Source organism: Leptopilina boulardi, unplaced genomic scaffold (genome assembly GCF_019393585.1).
Source record: "Leptopilina boulardi isolate dan_hultmark-lab unplaced genomic scaffold, ZJU_Lbou_2.1 LbouV2_31, whole genome shotgun sequence".
Taxonomy (NCBI): Eukaryota; Metazoa; Arthropoda; class Insecta; order Hymenoptera; family Figitidae; genus Leptopilina; species Leptopilina boulardi.
Window position 1 is genome coordinate 3,659,104 of NW_026137874.1, and position 7,662 is coordinate 3,666,765.

Consider the following 7,662-nt stretch of genomic DNA (forward strand, 5'->3'; position numbering starts at 1 on the left):
CTGACACTATAAACAACTCAATATATAAATTATTATAATGAATATATATATATAAATTTTTTTCGTTTATTATTTTCACTTTAAACTTGAGATTAATTTGAAAATAAATAAAACACTGTTTTAAAATAATTGATTTTAAAATGCACTTTTTTAAATTCATTTTTTCGAATATTTTTACTAAAATTTATATTATTTTTTTAGACCGCACTCTATATAGAGTTCCTAAAAGCTCATGGAGTATTCGATCTCAGTTTTAATTTTTTTTATTTATTTTTTTGAGTATGTGTCATGACAGTCATTTTGTCTGCAACACTTTATAGTGAACTATGGCACATCGCGTCAGCTTTTTCCTCCCGCGTGAACATTCATTGAATGCACTATATGTTCTATGCAAAACATATCACAGAAAAAAAAATCATTTCACGTACATATTTCACGTTTACAATATATCGACAGTTATATATTAGATGGCATTGTGTTCATGTGTGTGACGCATTTCTTTTTCTCATAAAAATTCCAACATACAATTGACATTCATTACATATCAAACATTTCATGATTTTTATTTTTCAATATATATAAACATTTACTATTGTTTATTTTTTTCTTCAGACGATATATATAATGTATATTTATATATTTTACTTTTTTTTACTTTATAAATGAAAATGAAAATTAATTTAAAATAAAATTAATTTAATGCGAGTTACACTCGCAGGGTTCTGTACCCTCACTGTAAAAACTGGCCGTCTTAAAAGTGTAAAAAACGTCTTGTTTTAAGACGTTTTTCCCGTTTAAGACACCAAATGTGTCTTAAAACAAGACGTTTTTTGTACTTTTAAGACGGCTAGTTTTTGCAGTGCTTAAACCTAAAATTTAGGGGAGTTAAAGTGTGAAGGCAGGTGAAAAAATTCCAATTTTGCTTAATTTTTCCTGTAATGTGAGCATAAAAACACATAGATAGGCACATAGTCACATATAACGAAAATTATCAGTTTTTCCTTGAAAACGCTATGATTATCAACTCCAATCATTCTCACTATATTTTTCTTGTAATCTACACGTAAAAATACGTAAAAATGTATAAATTTGAATCCCTTAAGATAAAATTTTCTTCTTTTTTTATTCGAAAAATCCATGATTTTTTCTAAAAATATGAGTTTTCCTTAAAAACAATATAATCATCAATTCCAATCGTGCACGCTATATTTTTTCTGTAATCTATACGCAAAAATACGTATGTATGTAGGTATACCAAATATGAACTGTTTTGATCAAATGGTGTGTGCGCTAGGAGGATTAAACGCTTTTTTCAAAATTTTTGATTTTTCCTTGACAACGGTATGTAAATCGATCCGAATTATGTTTGCTATACTTTTCCTGTAATTTTCACGTAAAAATATATAAGTGTACCAAATTTGAGCTCTCAATGTGAAAAAATGTGGCCACCAGGGGGGGGGTACATAGTCATTTTTAGGGATTTTTCGTAAAAATTCATGGTTTTTCCTTGACAACGCTATGATAACCAATTCCTATGAGATTCGCTATATTTTTCCTGTAATCTACACGCCCAAATACATATGTGTACCAAATTTCAGCCCTCTAGATAAATTCATTTGGCCGCTAGGGGGGGGCACATGCCTTGCTTCACTAGTCTCATTAATAGGGTTCCCCCTTCGGGTACAGAACCCTAATAAAAAAGATAAAAAAGCATGAAAATAATAAATTATCAATATTAAAATAAATACGATATAAAATACAAAAAAAAATCGTTTCCATTAATAATGTGATTGTATGAGATCAGATTTCTCATAAAATGCGTTATTTCTTTAAAATTTACTTTCCTTCTGACTTAGATAAAAATAGTGTTCGTTGACCAAGCAGATTCAGGCGTATATCTTGCTTCTCATATATCTTATGGGGGGACATAGTCGGAAATAAACAAAAAAGTAAAAGAGATTAGAGAGAGAGAGAGAGAGAGAGAAAAAATAATGTTAAAATGAGAAAAATTCAAGGAGGGAAAAAGAGAGAAGAAAATAAAGTGGTAAGTGGTGGGGGAGAAAAATTGTATGGAACAAAAGGAAATGAAAAGAAAGTGAGAGAAGGAGGTAGAGTCAAAATAGGAGAGTCGTGTGCATGCTGGACACGCTCTACGTCCATTTCTTTCCTAAGCAATGGCAACCTTCTACTTTATTAAATTCCCGTTGTGCGAAATTGTCCAGTACTCTTTCTTTGCGAATTCCATTATACATTCGACGAGTGACTAGTCGATAATGTATATCCATTTTCCCTAATACGCGTCTTGCATTTACCACTATTTCCTTATGCAGATCGTGCACCCACCGTGTCAACTGAATTTTTTTCGTTCCACAATAAAAAAAAATTATCTCCCATTACGAAAAGAACGATATGATATACTTTTGGTAACAGTAATTTGACATTATTACCCCAGGGGGTCGATTTTGTAATTCCACTTTCACTGATTCTAATTTTTCATTCTCATTTTCATTTTCTCTTTCACTTATTGAAAGTTTTAGACTCACTCTTATTTTAATAAGCTTTAATTATACGTTTATATTACATACATATAAGGAAAAAAAATACTTAAACACCACGAGATAGTTGATCATATTTCTATAGTGTTTTTAAAGAGCAAAACTTGATCTTTAGTGTAATTGCAACCAAGAGAAATGCATTTTTAAAGGGAAGCTTTCGTACAAAAAACAAAGAAAAAAAATGAAAACCTTCAGCAAAGAGAGAGAAAACTTTCGTAATCGTTATTTACTGAAGGTTTTCCGTTGGTTTGTTACCATCTTTCTTTTTTTTTCTCAACTCTCTTTGTCAGCAACAAGTTCACTTTGTGAAGAATACTCTTCCAAGCTTTTCTGATATACAATATAGTCTACTTATCTGAATTTTAAATCTACTTTAGTTGCTTTGTTCAGCCTGTTAACATAAAGCATTAGTTACTTTATAACCATCTTCGTAGTTCCACATTTTACAATTATAATTTCAAGGATATTAAGTTGCGCATAATTATTCCAATTTTTTTCAGCAGAATTTAATAAACAAAAATTTTCGTCTGTAAAAGAATAATTAATTTACATTTTATTTTTAATAAAATTTAATTTATTTACTATACATTTTATATATATATATATATATATATATATATATTATGTAAATAATAATAATAATAATAGTTATGATTATTCAGTAAAAAAGGGTATCAATAAAAAAACACTAACAGTAGTTTTATTATAATGTTGAAACATAAATGTTATTTTTTAAATAATCAAAATGATATTTTATACGAGTACGGCTCTATAAAAAAGTTTGTGGATATTATTTTGTTATAAATAAAATAGATTTTTCTCTATGTGATGCTTAAAATTCTCTTTGATGCACAATGTAAAATTAATATAGCGAGCAATGTCACTATTTTTATTCTACATGAGTGAAAACTTTGTGGGGAAAAAACATTTTTCTTTTTTAAAAAGTAATTTAATTTCAATATTGAGAGCTTCAAAGTGAGTAACAAACTTTAATAAACAAATGAATTGAAAAATAAAATATTTTTATTAACAATGTCGTATTAGTTTTATAAAAACAATATCTGCAGTTTGTTTTCCCTTTTAAAAAAAATATTAAAGAAAACTCTTTTAATTAATTAAATTCAAATTTTAAACAAGTAAACAGTTAAATTTTTATTATACATACATTTTTATGTGTGACATTTTTCTCTGATGAAAATTTGTGGGATTTAAAGACAAAAAAAAATTTTTAAATCAAATTCACAAGTGAATAAAACTGCTCAGTATTTTAAAGAGAAATTAAATTTTTGATAATTTGGATGAAAAATTTTTTTTAGTGCAGTAATAAAAGTGAATTTCGGTCAGACGAAATTCATGTAATCTTACCATCAGTAATGAAAGATACTTTCAGCCAGACAACAAATTTCAAATTCTTTTTATTTTTGTAATAGTAGTAATAGAGAGTTTGAATCAGACAGAATGGGAAAATTAATGTATTTGTTTGTTAGTAGTAAAAGTCATTTTTAGACAGACAAAATGTTCAAATTTTAGTAATTTAATTATTAGTAGTAAAAGCGTGTTATAGTGAGATGATTAAAGTTATTGATATTTTTTTATTATCAGTATAGTAAAATGTTTCTTAAATAAATAAAAATAATAAAATAAAATAATAATAACAAATTTTTTCAATATCAGTTTTCATAACTTTTTTGACCCCCTTTCAAGTGGTATAATGTATTTAAAAACAACAATTTTGTTGGAAAAAATGCACCTTATTATACTTTACATTGTTAACCTTTAAAGAAATATATTTTTTTTTTTGTTTAAATTTACACAAGAAAAATTAAAAATATTTCGCAGGTACACGAAAATAAAAAACCATATGTTGTGTAAAAAAAACAAAAGAATTTTTGAAGGAATAAAAGAAAAGAATAAAACAATATGAGCAATCACAGTGAACATAAAAGATAGAAATATTTTAAAAACGAAAAAAATAAAGAATGGAATTTGTGAAAATTGTATATTCTAGCTAGAATATTTCCAGCAGTAATCTGCGATATATCCCCGAGGTAAAGTTTTTTTTTTCTTTCTTTTTTTTGTAGTAAAAAGTGTATTTATTCACCACATTTCTTTCCTTATACGCTCTTTTAACATCCTACCTCCATTTTCCGCGAGAAAAAATGATGTATCGAGAGAATTTACCATTTGCAATTCTTTAGGTTCAACAAATTTTCGAAAATTTATAATTTGTTTTTTTTTTTTTGAGAAATCATATTAATTTTTTGTCTCATAAAAAAATACTTGCTTTATTATGCAAATTATTTAATTATAAAAAATTAATGATTTTTTCAAAATGTATTTGAACCAATAATTTCTGTTTTTGAAACAAATACTATTTAATTGACTTAAATAATAATTATATATTTTTGTCTTTAAATAAACACTAATTAAAATCTTATTTAGAAACATGATTTCCTTAATGTCGACGTACTAATTACATCATCTTGTAATTAAATACAGATACAGTAAACCCTGTGTGCCACGTGTCACCTTCAGATTTTAACTTGTTGACGAAATTCTCAAAAGCAATATGCTACCATTTACGCGTTCATGTAAAGCCGTTGAAGATTGACACAAGCAAATGTCACTCGATTATCTCGGAGATATTTCCCTTTTGTTTGCATGTATTTGAAATTTAACAGTATGACATTAGAGGCGACTGATTGTTCTCTATAACAATATATTGTATTCTCGAATTTAGATACATTAAATCTATTAAATCAATTTATAAAAATTATTTATTACGAACAGTCATAAAATAATTGACTGTAGCAATTTTTTTTATTAATTTAATTATTTTATTTGCTTTTTCACTTCCTTTTTAATTTTACTTTCATTTTCACTTTCACTTCTACTGATTCTGATTTTCACTTTGATTTTCACATTCACTTTCATTACTTCCAATTTTCAATGTTATTTTCATTTTTACTTCCGCTCAATTCAAATTACTAATAATAATAATAATAATATAATTGAGAGTGATCCAATATTAAATATTCGTATTGAAATTTCAATAAAAATCGACTACATAATATTTTTTCATGTCAGCTATTTATTTTTACAAAATTACATAAAAAGTAGATGCACAGAGAGAAATTGTGTATTTAAAAAATTATTTAACGATATCTATAGATATTCTGAGTTCTTCATTTACTTTTTTGTTTTTTTTAAATTCTTCATTCTATGCAAAATTTATGTGAATAGTAGCATAATTGCTATAGAAAAGGGGTCATCCATAAACTACGTAACTAAAAAAAAATATCAGTACTTTATTGAATATATTCAATATAGTAAAATATATTTTACACGTAATTAAGACAACATTGAAAATGATAATTATTTAAATTTAAAAACTTTGATCAATTTATATATTTAGGATTTTGATAAATCGAAATAAATGAAGCATTACATTTATTTCGAATAATAGAAAAATAGAAGTGATTGTAGTCGTCGTCATTCGAGTATAATTTTCACTTAGAGAAAATGAGCGCACATCAATCGGACAATAGAAACGGAATAGGGGTTGAAGGAGAGTAAAGGACAGTTAACTTTTGAAGCATGACACATATACTGTCTCTTTCTCATGATCGCACTGATTCACCATTTCAAACTCATCCTTTTCATATATATATATATATATATACTAAGCAAGGTCATTTTCTCCCCATGCAGAGGATTTATATATATCTTATACCCTGTAATTTATGTATCTATCCTCAGAAAATAGAGATTAATGAAACATTCAACTCAATTGAAAAAAGAAATTACTTTTTTATTCATTGAAGGGATTCATATATATTTTCTTTGAATCATCTAAAAAAAAGGAAAAAAATCAGAGGGTTTCGTACACGAAGCGCACTTATTTGGTATAAAAGCCGACGGCTGATAATACAGATTAGACTGATTAAATCGATGATAATTTTTAGACAAAACTATTTTATCGACTGCTGATAAAACAGATTAGACCGATTAAATCAATAATAAGGCTTGGTTCAAAAAACTCTTTTACCTACTAGTGATAAAACAGTTTTGATTGGCTTAAAACTGTTTTACCGAATTCTAATAACGATTATCTTAAGATAAACTATCTGCTGGTCTATAAAGATTTACCCTTAATGTTGTTTTAGTGCTCAAGAAAGAAGGGGTGCTTTGGACCTGGATCCTGAATTTAGGACCTAACATCAAAATCGGTAAGTTCTTTTTATTTTTAATAACTCATGATATAATTAATTGATATATTAATACCAATTTATTTACTCTAAAATTATAAAAAAAAGGTTAAATAGTCATAAATTTTTTTGTAGGAAAAAATATATTATAGGTGTAAAAAACCAGGGGTTTTTGCTGATTATGAATCTGACATAGGATTTTCAAAATTTAAAATAGATTAAATATGAGGGCATTTTTTAAAAGTTTGCTTAAAATTCTTTACTTGAGGATTTACAGGGTCGCTAATAAATTTAGGGAAGATTCTCCATAATATATATATATATATAAACCTCTTCCTCTTACAAGTAGATTTTCTTTCAATTCGGAAATAATATAAAATGTCAAGAACTTGAATTACGATCTTCTATAAATTTTTGACATGATTCTCTTATTTTAAAGGTAAGGTTATACCTGAGTGATAAAATTTTTGATCATCTCCACGCAATGTTTCCTCTCTATTACAATTTAGAATTTTATTCATTATCAATATATATATTTTTTTAAATTGTTGAAATTTAATTTTTCCATTACTGAAATAACACTTTAATATTATTAAAAATTAAATAAAAAAACTGATAAGAATAAATTCATTAGAAATGTGAATTGCAAATATCGTTTATATCAATGTTTTGAATTAGAATGTCCATGTATTTGAAGGCTAAAGCGAGTATCAACTCATTGTTTTATGCCATATGTCCCTTGCATTGGTGGACAACGGAAACTAGCTCTTTACCTCAGTTGCAGAGACCAGAAGATTCATTTATATACACCGTGAACCGAATTAATGTGTACAACGATGCGCGAGAATTATGACAAAGCAAAGGGAGAAAATACGGAAACTCGAATTGAGGAAGGCTAA